Source organism: Mesocricetus auratus, unplaced genomic scaffold, assembly GCF_017639785.1.
Source record: "Mesocricetus auratus isolate SY011 unplaced genomic scaffold, BCM_Maur_2.0 contig_8661_pilon_obj, whole genome shotgun sequence".
In the NCBI taxonomy this organism is placed as follows: Eukaryota; Metazoa; Chordata; class Mammalia; order Rodentia; family Cricetidae; genus Mesocricetus; species Mesocricetus auratus.
Genome location: NW_024430706.1, coordinates 10304 through 29795, shown reverse-complemented (window position 1 = coordinate 29795; position 19492 = coordinate 10304). Strand labels below are relative to the sequence as shown.

The 19492-nt window shown below is 36.6% G+C and overlaps 1 pseudogene; it reads left to right on the top strand.

The window, feature by feature from the left end:
* Positions 1-17549: 17549 nt before the first annotated feature.
* LOC121138091 lies at positions 17550-18600 on the top strand (annotated as a pseudogene).
* Positions 18601-19492: the final 892 nt, after the last annotated feature.

The window sequence follows — 19492 nt, the reverse complement described above, 5'->3', positions numbered from 1 at the left end:
CATTTTAAAAGATCAGTATAAGCACAATACTTAATCAAGAGGAGAAATATACATATCACAAAAATGGCCTTGAATTTGTGTCAATAAATGAAAAACAATACCCATAACAGGTGATGTTTCTCTGATTTTTTTCTCAGCACTTTTATCATCTGTATATTGCAGGGCTACTGATTTTCTTGAGTTGATCGTGGAGCCTGCCACTTTGCTGAAGGTGTTAATCAGCTGTAAGAGTTCCCTGGTAGAGTTCTTTGGGTCATTTATGTAAACTGTCATATCATCTGCAAACTGAAAGTTTGACCTCTTCATTCCCAATTTGTATACCCTTGATCCCCCTTTGTTGTCGTATGGCAATGTCTAGAACATCAAGTACCATGTTGAAAAGGTATGGAGAGAGTGGACAGCCTTGTTTTGTTCTTGATTTGAGAGGAATTGAGTTGAGGTTCTGTCCATTTAGTTGGATGTTGGCTGTTGGTTTTCTGTATATAGCTTTTATTGTGTTATGTATGGCAGTGTTATCCCAGATCTCTCCAATACCTTTATCATAAAAAGGTGTTGGATTTTGTCAAAGGCTTTTTCAGCATCTAGAGAGATTTTGTGATATTTGTTTTCAGCTTGATTATATGGTGGATTATGTTGATGGATTTTCGTATGTTGAACCATCCCTGCATCCCTGGGATGAAACCTACTTGATCGTGGTGAATGATTGGTGTGATGTGTTCTTGGATCCGATTTTCCAGTATTTTATTACATATATACCAGATTGAATTGTAGATGGCTGTGAGTCCACTATGTGGTTGCTGGAAATTGAAAACAGGACCTCTGTAATAGCAGTCAGTGCTCTTATACTCTGAGCAAACTATCCAGCCCCTTGCAAGTCTTTTATTGAGTATTTTTACATCAATGTTCATGAGGGATATTGGTCTGAAGTTCTCTTTCTTAGTTGAGTCTTTGTGTGGCTTGAAGATCAAGGTTATTGAAGCCTCCTAGAAATAGTTTGGCAAAGACTCTTCTGCTTCTATTGTGTGGAATAATTTGAGAAGAATTGGTATAAGCTGTTCTTTGAATTTCGGGTATAATCCTGCACTGAGGCCATATGGACCTGGAGTTTTTTGTTTGGGAGACTTTTGATGACTGCTTCTATTTCCATAGGCGTTATAGGTCTATTTAAATTGCTTATCTGTTGTTGATTTAGTTTTGGCCAGTCATAGCTATCCAGGAAGTCGTCCATTTCCTTTAAATTTTCAAATTTTGTGGAGTACAGGTTTTCAAATTATGACCTGATGATTCTCTCAATTTCCTCAGAGTCCGTTGTTATTTCCCCCTTTTCATTTCTGATTTTGTTAATTTTCATATTCATTCTATGCTGTTTGGTAAGTTTGGACAAAGGTTTGTCCATCCTGTTGATTTTCTCAAAGAACCATCTCTTCCTTGCATTGAATCTTTGTATTTTTTTCCTAGTTTCTACTTTATTAATTTCAGCCCTCAATTTGATTATTTCCTGGCGTCTACTCCTCCTGGGGTGGTTTGCTTCTATGTGTTCTAGAGCTTTCAGCTTTGCTGTTAATTCTCTAGTAAAACTATTCTCCAGTTTCTTCATTTGGGCATTTAGTGATATGAAATTCCCCCATAACACTGCTTTCAAAGTGTCCCATAAGTTTGGGTATGTTGTGTCTTGGTTCTCATTGAATTCCATGAAGTCTTTAATTTCTTTTTTATTTCTTCTTTGACTCAGGAATGGTGCAGTTGTGCATTCTTCAATTTCCAAATTTTGTAGGTTTTCTGCACTTTATGTTGTTGTTGAATTCTAATTTTAAAGCATGGTGGACTGATAAGATGCCTGGAGTTATTTCAATTTTTTGTAGCTGCTGAGATTTGATATGTTGCCAAGAATGTGGTTGATTTTTGAGAAGGTTACATGTGGTGGTGAGAAGAAGATATATTCTTTTTAATGTGGATGAAATGTTCAATAAATGTCTGTTAATCCCAGTTAGGTCATTACTTCTATTAGACCCTGTTGCTTCTTTGTTGATTTTCTGTCTGGTTTTCATGTCTAGTGGTGAGAGTGGTGTGTTGAAATCTCCCACTATAACTGTGTGGGGCTTTAGATGAGATTTACAGTTTTGGTAATGTTACTTTTACGAATGTGGATGCCTTTGTGTTTGGGGCATAGATGTTCAGGATAGACAGTTCATCTTGGTAGATTTCATCTGTGATGAGTATGTAATGACCTCCTTCATCTCTTTTGATTGATTTTATTTTAAAGTCTAGTTTGTTAGATATTAGGATTGCTACCCCTGCTTGTTTCTTGGGTCCATTTGATTGAAAAAAATTCCCAACCTTTAACTCTCAGGTAATGTCTGTTTTTGAGGGTGAGGTGTGTTTCTTCTATGCAGCAGATGGAAGGGTTCTGTGTTTGAATCAATTCTGCTAGCCTGTGTCTTTTTATGGGTGAGTTAAGGCCATTAATGTTGAGGGATATTAATGAACATCGATTGCTCATCCTTCTTCGATTTGCAATGGTTGTTGTTGGTGGAATTATGTGTCGAATTTCACCCCTTTGTTCTTTTGGCTGTTGGTAGAGAGGGATTCTCTAATGCCTATGTTTTTCTGGTTGTAGTTAGTTTTCTTGGGTTGGAATTTTCCTTCCAAAATTTCTGTAGGGCTGGATTAGTGGATACGTATTTCTTGAATCTAGTTTTATCATGGAATATCTTGTTTTCACAGTCTATAGTGATTGATAGCTTTGCCAGTATAGTAGTCTGGGGTGTCATCCTTGGTCTCTTAGTGTTGGTAGAATATCTATCCTGGACCTTCTGGCTTTCAGAGTTTCCATGGAGAAGTCTGGTGTAATTCTGATATGTCTGCCAGTATATGTTACTTGGCCTTTTGCCACACCTGCTCTTAATATTCTTTCTTTATTCTGCATATTGGAGTCTTGATTATTATGTGGCAAGGGGACTTTTTGTGGTCCACTCTATCTGGTGTTTGGTGAGCTTCTTGTACCTTCATTGGCATGTTTTCTTAAGGTTGGGAAAGTTTTCTTCTATGATCTTATTGAATATGTTTTCTGCTCCTTTGAGGTAGTTTTCTTCTCCTTCTTCTATGCCTATTATTCTTAGTTTTAGTCTTTTCATGGTGTCCCATATTTCCTGGATGTTTTGTGTTAAGGATTTGTTGGACTTAAGGTTTTGTTTGGTTGATGAATCCATTTCTCCTAGTGTATCGTTAACAACTGAGATTCTCTCTTCCCTTTCTTCTATTCTGATGGTAATGCTTGTATCAGTAGTACCTAACTGTTTGCCCCGCTTTTCTATTTCCTGCCTTTCTTCAGATTGTATTTTTTTAATTGTCTCTATTTTAGTTTTCAACTCTTGCAGTGTTTGCATTGTCTCTTGCAATTTTCAGTTTATCTTTTCGTCCATTTTTTCCCTTTTATGATTTTTGGTTCTTTCTTCCATTTTTTGCATTTTTGTTTGTTTTTTCTTCCATGTCTTGCATTTTTGCTTTATTTTTTCTTCCATTTCTTGCATTTTTTATTGTTTTTGTCTTCCATTTCTTTGAGAGACTTTACTATATACCCTTTTAGGATCTCTATCATTTTCATGAAAGTGGATTAAGGTTATTCTCTTCTGCTTCGTTTGCATTGGGATGTTGGAGTCTTGCTGGTGTGGAGTGTCTAGAATCTGGTGGTGTCATATTTGTGTTTCTGTTGCTGAGTGTGGTTTTGTGTTGTCTCTTACCCATCTTTTCTTTTAGTGGGTGCAGAAAAAGCCCCTTACTCGTCTGGTGGTTAGGGGACCAGAGTTCATTTTTGGTGGGGGCTAGCAAGTTCTATAATCTGGTAGTTCTTCTATTCCTTGTCCTCTTTCTGGTCCCATCCCACCTGGTCCCCTGGAACCTTTGCTGGATCCTGTTGTACCTGATCCTGCCAGAACAGTTGCTCTCCTAGTCTTCCTGGTTCCTCTGGTTTCCTGGTCTCGTTGGTGGAAGAGAAGTCCTGGAGTCTGGGGTGTTTGGCTCCTGTTGGGATTGGAAGCTCTGTACAGTTCCCAGGCGATCCCCAGGCGTTAGAACACAATCCAAGAAGCAGGGCCTGTTGTACCTGATCATGCCACCAGAACTTCTGCTCCCCTTGTCTCCCTGGCTCCTCTGGTTTCCTGGTCTCATTGGTGGAAGTGAAGTCCTGGAGTCTGGGGTGAAGGAGGAAGTCCTATGTATTTGTCAATAAAGCACTGTTGGCCAATAGAGAACTAAGATATGTTCGACTAGGAGTCCAGGAGGACTCTGAGTAGTAGAAACACAGGGAGTCAAGATGTAACGCCATGGGGTAGGAAGCCCAGAAGCGCTCTGCGGTAAGAGAAATACTTAGATTAACAATTATGAGCTAATTACTTAAGTCAGAGCTAGCAAGTAAGAAACAAGCAAGGCCAACAGCTTCATAAATAACATAGAATCCTGTGTGTTTATTTGGGACTGATGTGGCTCTAGAACCAGGCTGGCAGGAAGGCTTCTCTCAAGGAAGAAGCTTTTCTTTACAAAATGGTGTCAGAGCAGGGTTGAATTTCCACATAGAATGACAAAAGCTTTAAATGAATTTTAGAAACAGAAGAATGGAGAGAAGCACATATTTTTGGTACAACACTGTGTGAGAATGTACACGTGTCACTTATTAAAAACTAACAAGAGAGCACAGTGTTAGAAACTACATGCATAAGTTCTTGAAAACTAATGATAAAACACTGTGTGAGAATCTATATTTGTAACTTCTTGAAAACTAACAATACAACCCTGTGTGAGATTCTACAAGTTTAACTTATTGAAAACAAACTATACAAACTGTGCGAGAAACGGTGTGTTTAACTTCTTGAAAACTAACAAAACAACACGGTGTGAGAATGTATGAGCATAACTAGTTGAAAATTAACGATACAACACTGTGTGAGAATCAACATGATTAACATATTGAAAAGTAACGATACATCCCTGTGTTTGAATCTATATGCGTAACTTGTTGAAAATAAAGGCACAACACTGTTTGAGAATCTACATGAGTAGTTTCTTGAAAATTAATGACACAACACTGTCTGAGAATGAACCCGTGTAATTTTTTGAAACTGTGTAAAACAACATGCATAACTTCTTGAAAACTAAAGATACAAAGCTGCCTGCACATCTATATGTTTAACTTATTGAAAAGAAAGAAACAACACTTTGTGGGAAACTATGTGAGTAACATCTTGAAAATAAATGATACAACATTGTGTGAGATTCTATATTTGTAACTTACTTAAAATTAATGATAAAATACTGAGTGAGAATCTATATATGCAACTTCTTGAAATCTAACAATAAAACTCGGAGTTCTAACCTGAATGCATAACTTCTTGAAAACAAACGATACATCATTGTGTGAGAATCCCCACGTGTAACTTATAATAATTAGCGACAAAACACTGTTTGAGAAACTACATGTGTAACATCTTGAAAACTATCGATGCAACACTGAGAGAATCTACTTGGGCTATTTCTTAAAAACAAATGACACAACAATTTGTGAGTATCTATATGAGTAACTTCTTGAAAAAACCATACAGAACTGTGTCAGAATATATGTATGTAACTTCTTGAAATCTAATGATACAACTCTAAGTTCTAAAATGAATCCACAACTTCTTGAAAATATAACGAAATAACTCTATGTGAGAAACTAAACTAGTAACTTCTGGAAAACCAACGATAAAAGACTGTCTGAGAATCTATACATCTAACTTATAGAAAATTAACGATACAACACTGTGTGAAAACTACATATGTAACTACTTGAAAACTAACGATACAACACTGTCTGAGATTCTACACGGGTATCTTATTGAAAACTAACGATAGAACATTCTGTTTGAATCTATTAGTGCAACTTCTTGAAAATAAAGTACACAACATTGTCTGAGATTCTACACGTGTAATTTTTTGAAAACTATTGATGGAACATTGTGTGAGAAACTACATGTGTAACTACTTGAAAACGAACGATACAACACTGTGAGAGAAACTACGTGCTTAACTTCTTCAATACTTACAATACAACACTGTGAGAATCTACTTGCTTAACTTCCTGAAAACTAACGATACAACCCTGGGTGAGAAACTACGTGCTTAACTTGCTGAAAACTAACGATAAAACACTGTGTGAGAAACTACATAAGTAGCTTCTTTAAAACTAACGATACAACACTGTGTGATAAACTACATGCTTAAATTCTTGAAAACTAAAGATACAACCCTGTGTGAGAACTGCAAGCATAACTTCTTTAAAACTAATGATACAACACTGTGTGAGAAACTACATGTGTATCTTATTGAAAACTAACTATAAAACACTGTGTGAGAAACTACATGTGTAACTTTTTGAAAACTAACAATACAACACTGTATGAGAAGCTGCAAGCATAACTTCTTTGAAACTAACAATACAATACTGTGTGAGAATCTACATGTGTAACTTCTATAAAAATTAACTACACACCACTATGTGAGATTTATAAGCACAACTACGTGAAAAGTAACGATACATCACTGTGTGAGAAACTACATGCTTAACTTGGTGAAAAATAACGATACAAAATTGTTTGAGAAAGTACATGTGAAACTGCTCGAAAAAATAATGATACAACACTGTGTGAGAATCTATAAGTGTAAATTCGTAAGAACTAACGATACAACACTGTATCAGAGACTACATGAGTAATATATTGAAAATTTATGATATAAATCTATGTGACAATCTATAAGCATAACTTCATGAAAACTAACGATACAACACTGTGTGAGAAACTAAGTGCTTAACTTCTTGAAAACTAACGATACAACACTCTGTGAGAAGCTACATATGTAACTTCTTTAAAACTAACGATACAACACTCTAATAAACGACGTGCTTAACATCTTGAAAACTAAGCATACAACACTGTGTGAGAAACTATGTGCTAACTTCTTGAAAACTAACGATACAGCATTGTGTGAGGACTACAAACGTAACTTCTTTAGAACTAACGATAAAACACTGTGTGAGAAACTACATGTGTAACTTATTGAAAACTAACTATAAAATATTGCGTGAAAAACTACATGCATAACTTTTTGAAAACTAATGATACATCACAGTGTGGGAAACCGCAAGCGTAACTTCTTTAAAACTAACGATATAACACTGTGAGAATCTACTTGCGTACCTTCTTGAAAACTAACTATAAAACACTGTGTGCGAAACTACATGCGTAACTTTTTGAAAATTAACAATACAACACTGTGTGAGCAACTACGTGCTTAACTTCTTGAAAACTACCGATACACCACTGTGTAGGAAACTACATACTTAACTTCTTCAAAACTCACACAGTGTCGTATCGTTAGTTTTCAAGATATTAAGCAGGTAGTTTCCACATAGTGTTGTATTGTTGGTTTTCACGAAGTTACACGTATATATTCTTACATATTTTTGTTTCGTTATTTTTGAATAAGTTACGCATGTAGTATCTCACACAGTTTTTTATAGTTAGTTTTCATTAAGGTACTCAGTAGATACTAACACAGAGTTGAATCATTAGTTTTAAAGAAGTTACCCTTGCAGATTCTCACACAGTGTTGTATCCTTAGTTTTCAATAAGATAAGCATGTAGTTTTTCACAGAGTGTTGTAGGGTTAGTTTTCAAAAAGTTATACATGTAGATTCTCACACAGTTTTTATAGTTCTTTTTCTGTAAGGTAAGCATGTAGTTTCTCACACAGTGTTGTATCATTAGTTTTAAAGAAGTTACACTTGCAGTTCTCACACAATGTTGTATCGTTAGTGTTCTAGAAGATAAGCATGTAGTTTCTCGCACAGTCTTGTATCGTTTGTTTTCATGAAATTACACTTATACGTTCTCACATAGTGTTGTATCATTAGTTGTCAAGAAGTACTGATTTTATTTAGTTGATAATGTATCCTGCCACTTGCTGAAGGTGTTACTCAGCTATGAGAGTTCCCTGGTAGAGTTCTTTGGGTCTCTTCTGTAAAGTATCATATCATCTGCAAATAGTGAAAGTTTGACCTTTTCTAATTTGTATCCCCTTGATCTCCTTTTGCTGTCTTATTGCTCTAGCTAGATCATCAAGTACAATATTGAAGAGGTATGGGGAGAGGGGACAGCCTTGTCTTATTGCGGATTGTAGTGGAATCACCTTGAGTTTCTGTCCATTTAGTTTGATGATGGTGGCTGATTTGCTGTATATAGCTATTATTATGATTGGGTATGTTCTGGTTATCCCTGATCTCTCCAAGTTGTTTATCATGACGGGGTATTATGTTTTGTCAATGGATGATTCAGCATCTAGTGAGGTGATCATGTGATTTTATTTTCCTCAGCTTGCTTATATGGTGGATTACATTGATAGATTTTCATACGTTGAACCATTCCTTAATCCCTGTATTCAAGTCTACTGGGTCATGATTGATGAAATTTCTGATGTGTTCTTTGATCGATTTGCCAGTATTTTTTGATTATTTTTGCATCAATGTTCATAAGGGAAATTGGTCTGAAGTGCTCTTTCTTACTTGCATTTTTCGTGGCTTGGTTATCAATTTTTATTGAAGCCTCGTAATTAGAGTTTGGCAAAGACTCTTCTGCTTCTATTGCATGTAATAATTTGAGGAGAATTGGTATAAGCTCTTCTTTGAATTTCTGCACTGAAGCCATCTGTCCCTGGGCTTTTTTTTGGGAGAATTTTGATGACTGCTTCTATTTTCTAAGGTGGTATAGTTCTATTTAAATTGCTTATCTGTTCTTAATTTACTTTTGGCAGATGATATCTATCCAAGAAGTCATCAATTTACTTTAAATTTTCGAATTTTGTAGAATACAATTTTTCTATTTTTAAAAACTGTTTTATTACTTTAATTTTAAATAGCTTTCTTCACATGTCGATCCTTGTTCCCTGTCTCTCTCCTCTTCCTTCACCTCCTAACATATCCTACAGCCTACCACCGTATCTCCACTTCCTTCCACATAGGGGATACCCAGAGTCTGTCACTTCCATCAGGGCAGGATCCAGGCACTCCCCTAAAAGTCCACGCTGAGAGAAAATTCCTCTTTGTGTTATGGACACACGAAGTCCGTTTGTATAAAAGGTATAAACACTGATCTACTGCCCAGGGCTCCATAGGTTGCCCAGGCAACTTCACTGACTCTCATACTCAGGGGGTCTGGGTCATTCCCTTGCTGGCTTCCCACCTGTCAGTCTGGGGTCCAAGAGCTCCCCCTTGTTCAGATCAGCTGTCTCAGCTGGTTTTACCAGCCCATTCTTTCCCGATATGCTCATTGTTCTCTCTCTCTCTGTGTCATTGGCTTCCATGGGTTCAGTCCAGTGTTTAACTGTGGGTGTTTGCCTCTGCTTCTGTCAGTAACTGGATGAATGTTTGAGGATGGCATATAGGGTAGATGTCAAGTTTGTTATCAGAAATGTGCATTTAATTTGGTCTTTCTATTATTGCCTTTTTTTACAGTTGGTATCATACCTTTAGATCATTAGAGGTCTCACTGGTGCCAGATCTCTCTTCTAACTTATGACTCCCCCTATTATGGTGTTTCTCATCCTGTTTTCCAACTACACAACCGTCCTGTTCCCTATCACCTACTCTCTCTTCCTCTTCTCCTCCTCTCTTCTTCCCACCTCCCACTCCCCCACACCTCTCAACGTGTTCCCAAACATTTCAAGAGATCTTGCCTCATTCCCCTTCTCTGGGGTACCATGCATATCTCTCTTAGGTTCTCTCCTGATTCCATTGTCGCTGTCAGTGTAAATTCAGACTGTCACTATGCTGATCATTGTCTAAAATCCATAGACGTGTGAGAACATACCATGTTTTTCTTTTTGTGATTAGTAACCTCACTCAGGATGTTTTATTCGATTGCCATCCACTTATCTGTGTATTTCAAGATTACATTGGTTTTTTTTTTGCTGAATAGTACTCCATTGTGTAAATGTACCACATTTTCTCTATCCACTCTTCAGTAGACATCTAAGTTGCTTCCATGATCTGGCTATTACAAATAATGATTCTATGAACACAGTGTGTTAGAAGTCCTTGTTGTATGAATTTGCATCTTTTGGATATTTGCCTAAGAGTGGAATTTCTGGGTCTGGTAGTTTAATTCTCATTTTCAATACATATCTTCATACTGATTTCCAAAGTGGATCTATGAGTTGGCACTCCCACAAGCAATGGAGCAGTGTTCCTCTTTCTCCACATCCTCCCCAGCATAAATTGTCTTCGTTTTTTTTAGCTATTCTGATGGGAGTAAGATGATATCTCAGAATTGTTTTGATATGCATTTCCCTGATGGCTAAGGATGTTAAACACTTTCTCAAGTGTCTCTCAGTAATTTTAGACTCCACTATTTTGAATTCTCTATTTATTTTTGTACAGCATTACTTAATTTGATCTTTGGAATTTTGGAGACTTTCTTCTTGAGTACTTTGTAAGTTTTTGAGTTCATCCCTCTGTCAGATATGGGATTAGTGAACATCTTTTCCCATTCTGTGGACTGCCTTTTTGTCTTATTGTCTGTATCCTTTGCCTTACAGATGCTTTTTTGTTTCAGGAGGTCCCTTTTGTTCATTGTTGATCTCAGTGTCTGTACTCCTAGTGTTATGTTCAGGAAGCAGTCTCCTGTACCAATTCATTGAAGAGTATCTCCCACTTTCTCTTCTAAGAGTTTCAGTGTGGTTGGATTTATGTTGAGGAGTTTGTTCCATTTGGTCTTAAGTTTTGGGCAATGCAAAAGACATGGATCTACTTGTAGTCTTCTACATGCCAATATCCAGTTATGCCAGCACCAGTTGTTGAAGATGCTTTCTTTTTTCCATTAAATAATTTTGGCTTCTTTGTCAAAAATCAAGTGTTCACAGATGTGTGTGTTAAAATCAGGGTCTTCATTTCGGTTCCATTGGTCTGCTTATCAATTTTTGTGCAAATACCAAGCTGTATTCAGGACTGTAGATCGGTAATATAATTTGAAATCAGGTATGGTGATGCCTCCTGAAGTTCCTTTATTATATAGGGTTGTTTTGGTTATCCTGGGTCGTTGTTTTTCCATATAAAGTTAATTATTGTTCTTTCAAGGTCTCTGAAGAATTGTTCCAGAATTTTGATAGGGATTTCATTGAATCTGTAGACTGCTCTTGACAAGATTGCCATTTTGAGTATGTTGATCCTACCAATCCAAGAGAATGGGAGAACTTACCATTTTCTGCCATCCATTTTGATTTCTTTCTTTAGTGACTCAAAGTTCTTGATATACAAGTCTTTCACTTCTTTGGTTAATGTTATCCCTGGATATTTTATTCTGTTTATGGGTGTTGTAAAGTGTGATGATTCTCTGATTTCTTTCTCAGCCACTTTATCATCTGTATATAATAGGGCCACTTATTTTTTTGAGTTAACCTTGTGTCCTGACACATTGCTGTCATTCTCTTCTGCTTCATCTGCATTGGGGTGTTCAGGTATTATTGGTGTAGAATCTGTAGACACTGATGATGTTGTATTTGTTTTTCTGTGGCTGATTGTGTTCTTTTTTAATTTTAACTTTAAATTTAGATTTGAAACAAGGTTGATTGTGTTCTTACACTGCCTTTTTCCCATCACTTCTTCCAGTAAGTATAGAAAGAGTCTCTTCCTCTTCTGATGAGTAGGCGACCAATGTTCCCTTTCCGTGGGTGCAAGCAAATCCAATACTCTCTGGCCTCTTGTCTCTATGCCCTGCCCTGAGTGTGGGCGGAAGTTGACCAGCTCTCTCTCATGCTCCTTGTCACTTGTTCTTCTCTCCAGAGGGGGAGTCAACCTGGATGCAGTCCCAAAGCCAGTGGATTTGTGACAGGGTGAGAGAGAGGAAATCGTGTCTAAAATGGTGACCCGGTGTTCACCTCTGTCCTATGCCCCGAGTGTGGGCAGAAGATTACCAGCTCTCTATGCAGGCTCCTGGTAATATGGTCACTTCAAGTACAATAGTGAAGATGTATGTAGTGAGTAGACACCTTCTCTTGTTCCTGATCTTAGACGAATAGCATTGAGTTTCTCTCCTTTCAGTTTGATGCTGGCTATTGGTTTGCTTTATATAGCTTCTATTATGTTAAGGTATGTTCCTGTTATCCCAGATCTCTCCAAATGGTGTTGGAATTTGTCCAAGGTTGTTCATCACCCAGTGAGAAGATAATGTGATTATTGTTCCTCAGCTTGCATATATGGTGGATTATATTGATGGATTTACATATGTTGAACCCAACCTGAATGACAGGGTTGAAGTCTACTGGATGATGGTGGATGAGTTTTATGATATGTTCTAGGATCCAATATGCCAGTATTTTATTGAGTAGTTTTGCATCAATTTTCATGAGGAATATTGGTGTGAATTTCTCTTTCTTACTTGTGTCTTTTTGGCTTGGGTGTCAGATTATCCAAGCCTCATAGAAAGAGTTTGGCAAAGAATACTTTGAGAAGAATTGGTATAAGCTATTCTTTGAATTTCAGGTATATTTCCCCACTGAAGCTATCTGGCTCTGGGCTTTTTTTAGTAGAGCGGCATTTGATGACTGGTTCTATTTCCTTAGAGGTTATAGGTCTATTTAAGTTACTTATCTGTTCCTGTTTTAATTTTGGCAAGTGATATATATTCAGAAAATTGTCCATTTCTTTTTTATTTTCAAATTATGTGGACTACAGGTTTTCAAAATATGACCTGATGATTCTCTGGATTTCTTCAGTGTCCACTGTTATGTCCCCCATTTCATTTCTGATTTTGTTAATTTGCATGTTTCATTTCTGATATTGTTAATTTGCATGTTCACACTCTGTTGTTTGGTAAGTTTCGATAAAGGATTATCTATCTTGTTGATTTTCCCAAAGAACCAACTCTTGGTTATATTGATTTTTGTATTGTATTCCTAGTCTCAGTTGTATTGATGTAAGCCCTCAATTTGATTATTTCCTGGCGTCTACTCATCCTGGGTGAATTTGCTTCTTTGTGTTCTAGAGCTTTCAGTTGTGCTGTTAATTCTCTTGTGTAACTATCATCCAGTTTCTTCATGTGGGCACTTAGTGCTATGAAATTCCCTCGTACCACTGCTATCAAAATGTCCTATTAGTTTGGGTATGTTGCATTATCATTCTCTTTCTTTTTATTTAATCATTGACCCAGGCATGGTGCAATTATGCATTATTCAACTTCCACGGTTTTGTAGGGTTTCTGCAATTGTGTTGTTGTTGAATTATAATTTTAATGCATTGTGGTTTGATAAGTTGCACGGAGTTATTCAAATTTTTGGTAGGTACCTGTTGAGATTTGATATGTTGCCAAGTATGTAGTTGATTTTTGAAAAGGTTCCATGTGGTAATGAGAAGAAGGTATATTATTTTCTTATTGGGTGAGATGTTATATATGTCTGTTAATCCCAATTGGTTATAACTTCTATTAGCTCATTTGCTTCTTTGTTAAGTTTCTGTGTGGTAGTCCTGTCAATGTTGAGAGTGCAGTCTTGAAGTCTCCCACTATAAGTATGTGGAGCTTTATATGTGATTAGAGTTTTAGTAATTTTTTTTATGAATGTGGGTGCCTTTGTATTTGGTCCATTGTTGTTCAAAATTGAGACTCCATCTTTAGGTATTTCTCTTGTGATGAGTATGAAGTGCCCTCCTTCATCTCTTATGATTGATTTAATTTTGAAATGTAATTTATCAGGAATTAGAATTGCTATCCACATTTGTTTATTGGGTCCATTTGATTGCAAAAACTTTTCCCAAACTTTCACTGTGAGGTAACGTCTGTCTTTTAGGCTGAGATGTGTTTCTTGTATCCATCAAAAGGATGGGTATGGCCTTTGAATCCAGTTTGTTTTCTGTGTCTCTTTATGGGCAAGTTAAAACCATTAATATTGTGGAATACTAATGATCATTAAATGCTCATTCTTGTTTCTTTTGGAATAGTAGATGCTTGTGAAATTATATGTGGATTTTCACCTCTTTTCTTGTGGCTGTTTCTAAGGTAGAATTGTCTATTGTCTGTGTTTTTCTGGTTGTAGTTAACTCCCTTGGGTTGGTGTTTTCCTTCCAGAAATTATTGTAGAGCTGGGTTAGTGGATATGTATTGTTTAAATGTGGTTTTGTCATGGAATATCTTGTTTTCTCCGTCTAAAGTGATTGAAAGCTTAGCTGGGTATAGCAGTCTTGGCTGGCATGTGTGGTCTCTTAGTGTTGGTAAAATATCTGTCCAGGACCTTCTGTCTTTCAGAGTTTCCTTGGAGAAGTCAGGTGTGATTCTGATAGGTTTTGTCTTTATATGTTATTTGGCCTTTGTCCTTTGATGCTCTTAATATTCTTTTTTATTATTTATGTTCAGCGTTTTTACTATTATATGGCAAGGGGATTTCCTTTCATCTCTTTTATTCTGTTGGTTATGCTTGCACCTGTAGTAGTTGATCATTTCCCCAGTTTTTCCATTTCCAGCATTCCTTCAGACTGTGTTTGTTTTTGTTCTGTATTTCAGCTGACAACCCTTGTACTCTTTGAATTGTTTTTTTCTAATTTTTGTTTTGTCTTTTCCTCTTTTTCTTGCATTTGTTGTTTTTCTTCCATTTCTTGCATTTTCTGCATCTTTTGGATTGTTTTTTTCCACCATTTCTTGCAGTTCTTGTATTTTTGGTTTGTTTTTTCTTCCTTGTATTTAAAGGATATTCTCATATCTTATTTGATGGCTGTATCATTTTCATGAAGTTGCTTTTAAGGTATTCCTTATTGGCTTCTTCTGCAATGGACTGTTCATGTCTTGCGGGTATAAATTCTCTAGTTTCTGTTGGTGTCATATTTAGCTTTTCTGTTGGTGGGTGTGTTTTTGTTTTTCTCCTCCCCATAATTTCTTTTTAGGGGTGCAGAAGGAGTATCTTCCTCCTCTGGTGGTTATGTGGCCCCTTGCCTGTGGGTGGGAGCAGGTCCAATATCATGGTTGCTATTATCTTGCATGGCTGGAGCCATCCTAATATCAGGACCTTATCAAACTTTGTGTATGCTGGAGCCTTGCCTCGCCTGTCCCATAGCTTGGACTGGGGCTTGTAAATTGCCAGTCTCTGGTCAGCCTGAATCCCATTGTTGTGGAAACCAGATCAGCTGTGTGAAGTCTTCAGGTCTCTGGTGGTACTGCTTAGGTCACCAAGAGTTAGGATTTCCTCACCTCCCTTGTTCCATGGGTGGAGACTGGGACTTGGAAACAGGCAGTCTCTGGGTGGGCTGAAACCCATCGGGCTTGGATCCATGTCTGCTTTGAGCATTCTTCAAGTCTGCGGTGGTTCTTAAGAAGTGTATTTTCATAGAGAGAACATTAGCAAGAGAAATTTCCATGATGTAATGGAAGGTTGTTTAAACCCATGAAATAAGACGCTTCCTTTAACAAGTTCCATTGGCTTTGTGGCTTATCTAGCAATCATACATATAGCATGAAGTAATTCAATCATGAAAATTTTGATGGAATTTCCCACCAATATGCCTAAAATCCATGTCGACATTTGTAAGGGTCAAAATTTAGAAAGTATCGCATCCATTATTTTACATTCTGCAATTACGATACTCTCTGATCACAAGTAGAATAATAGGTAGCACAAGAACAACATATATTTTAAGGCAGCATTTGATAAAGAAATGCAAGGAAATCTCTATGTGGGCAGAAATACATCTACATATCAAATGATTCAGAAGGTATTCCGATGTCATGCTTGTATATTGTACATGTAGAATACCATATCTACTCTTAAAGATTTCCCAATTGAAAGAACAGAAACTCTGGTATCTTGTAGAAGGCACATACAGCACAAACCAAAAAGGATTTGGGGTTAACACAGGTTATATTACAGTGATCAGAACAGATAAATAACCGTTCTCTAGTTATTTATATATGCATTTTAGTGAGAACATATAAGATTGCTGTCTTAAAATATAGAGATAATTATTTTCTTCAGAGAGTTGACATGAATAAAAATCTGTTGACACCTCCAAGCCTGCAAACATGAATCAAGGACATTGTCACAAATATAGTGGATTCATAGACTGAGGTTTATGAAGAGAGATTGTATAACCTGTCCTGCCATAGATAGGGTAGTCTTTTTTCATGGGATTTCACCAAAGATCTCAAAAGCAATCAAGATGCCACTGTAGGCTCATTGTTATGGAAGGGAAAATATTCTTGTGATATATAAAGTATACCTCCAAACAAATCTACTATGGATAGAGAAAAAAAATCACATCTTGGTGCTTTTACAATGGATTAAATGTGAGTAGGGGTGTCAGTTTTGTATTCTACACTCATGCTTATGAGTGTCTGTCTGTTGGCCAAAGCATATGTCACTGTACAAACTTTGAGTAATTTTAAGTCATATGAAACTGAAATATATTTGCTATCATTGAATATTTTACTCTACCTAAGGTAATATCTACTGTACATCCTTAGAGCTCAACATGAATTGGAGGTGAGTATCCTGACATTAATGTATATGGTGGTTTAATGTCTATATACCACAGTGAATAGTGTAGTTTCCGTATTGTTATGAAGAACTCTGAAATTGTTTACTTAGAAATCAGAAAATACAGGCTCACAGTTCCTTTGTTGCACACATTTAGCAGTAAAGCAAATTTTATCAAGCCAGGAGTCTAAATGACTCAATGTATAACTCTTTGTCCCCTTCATACATCCTCAGCAGAGAACAAAGAGATCCCAACTACTCATAATCACATTGACTGTCACTGGATCATTCTGGCCTCTGTAAATCATCTTCTACTTGGGCTCATAAATTGTCTGGATTATTCTGGCCTCTTCTCTTGAAGTTGTGGCCACATCCTTCTTTTATGAACTTTGAGTTTTTATAATTGTAATTATTTGATTATAATACTGCCTCTGTGTGTGGAAAAAATTTCCCATTTAGGCCTAAATTTCCTTCCATTTTTGCAAAATTTTATCAGTAGGACAGCCTTATCTGAAGCTAAAATATCCAACAACTGGAATGTTACAATGATGCATTTACTTCCATGTGTCCTGTACTGAAGACATAGAACATACCTTTGAGACAGCAGAAGTAAAAATAGAAATTTGTAGCCTCTGGCTAAGTCTAGGAAGACATATTGTGAGGTCGTAAGTGGGTGTTGTTGGTTTAGAAATGAATGGTGTATTAGATTGTGACAGGGAGATAAATCATAATTGTTGCCTGAAAATTGTGGCAGAAGTCTCGGCCCATATCATGTACCCAAAAACAGGAAGCAACTGAGAATCAGGATTGTACATGGGAGGTTTACTATTCAAAAGTATGTGTAATTGTAAAACTTTTGATGTCAGCATATAATGGAGGTCAGTCTCCAAATGTGCCTATTGTAAAAGTCTTGGTCATTTCCAAGCAACTGGAACTGGTAAACCATACAAGAGTACCCAATCTCACTAATAATAATCTGTGAAGTACTTGCTCCAAGTGTTTGTTGGTACATGTTCTCTTCTGTAAGAAGTAAATCTCATTGTCTTAAGTCAACTGTTGAACATCTCAAAGTGCTCCTGGTGGAAAAAGACCGTGAGTTAATACGTAAAGTACAAGCTGCCAAAGAAGAAGGTTATCAAAAACTGGTAGCATTACAGGATGAAAAGCTAGAACTTGAGAACAGACTATCAGAATTAAAGAAAATGAAAGTGGAAAGCGATGTCTGGAGGCAGTCTGAGAAGGAGCAGTGTGTAGAGAAACTGCGGGCTTCACAGATGGCGGAGGGAGCTTCAGAGCATTAGGATAAAACTTCAGCAACAAATTGTGAACACAGAGAAAGCAGAGAAAGAAAAACTTGAAAATTCTGAACTGAAACAGCAAATTAGTAATTTGCAGATCCAGGTGACCTCGCTGCCACACTCAGAGAATGACTTGCTGAATTCAACCCAAATGCTGAAGGACATGGTGGAGAGATTAAAACAAGAATGGCGAAATTTAAGGAGCCAAGCTGAAAAAGTGCAACTAGAAGTTGAAAAATTGGAGGAATAACATATAGAGTGGTTGGAAGAAAAGCATAAACTTCATGAGCGTATCTCTGACAGAGAAGTAAAATATAATCAAACTAAAGAGAAACTACAGAGAGCTGCAACTGCTCAGAAAAAGAGAAAATCTCTTCATGAAAACAAGTTGAAGATACTTCAGGAAAATGTGGAAGTCTTGGAGGCAAAGAAAGAAGAGTTAGAAACAGAAAACCAGGTGTTAAACAAACAAAATGTTCCATTTGAAGAATATACAAGGATTTAAAAATATCAAAAGGACCTACAGAAAAGACATAATGAATTTCAAAGTCTAATTTGGGCTCCTGATCTGCCTCCAACAGCATCACTCCATCCTGCTAACTTTCAGTCATCAGCTGTATTTCCTGGGATGGAGCCCTCCTTTCCTCCTCATACGCAAGAGGAACAACATCAAAGAGAACACTCTCTGCTTCGCAAAAGAATGGAAGAACTAGAAACTACACAGAGAAAACGACTAGAAGAACTTGGATCTCCAGGAGAATGATGCTAGAAGAAAGGCAAGGCCAGAAAATCAATAAAGCATGAAGTTTAACATGTGGCATTGAGATGCTTTATTACTGTTTGCCAAAATCCACGGGGTGCCTCAAGAAAAGGGACTATGTGCTACACGGCATGGGTTCCAGGATTTAGGATTATGCTAACCAAATAAAGTATTCAGAGTTTCAGATACTTACAGCTTGTATTGACAAAAGATAAAAGCAACAATCTAACTAAGCAATCAATTTTTCATATTTTTATTTTATTGAATTTTTCTGGCATTTTGCCTAAAATATATACATTTTGAGTTCCTTTTTCCTCATCTTTGAGATGCCTGCTTGGTAATAATATCAGTAAATATCCCCTTTTTTGTAAATAAAAGTTATAATACAAAAATTATAGGAAAAGATAACCATTTTAAAAGCGTAGAAACACACTTAAAAGTTTCTAAATATATGTTCATTATAGAAATCTTTACCTTTTCTAAAAGCTGTGCACTTATTTATTGAATAACTTATTAAATATTTTAGATCTGTAAAAAAGAAGTAAATCTCTTTTGACTTATTTTATTTTGAAGTCTATTTGTCAGATATTAGGATTGATAACTCTGCTTTTTTCCTCTGTCTATTTGATTGGATAATCTTTTGCTAACCCTTAACTCTGAGGTAAAGGCTGTCTTTGAGTCTGAGGTGTGTTTCTTGTGTGCAACAGAAGAATGGGTTCTGTCCTGGAATCCATTCTCTTACCCTGTTTCTTTGTATGGGTGTATTAATTTAATTAATATGTAGGGATAATAGTGACAATTAATTGCTCATTCTTGTTTGTTGATGGTGGTGAAATAATATGTGAATTATTTTTCTTCTAGCTGTTGGTAGGGTGAGATTATCTGTAGCCTACTG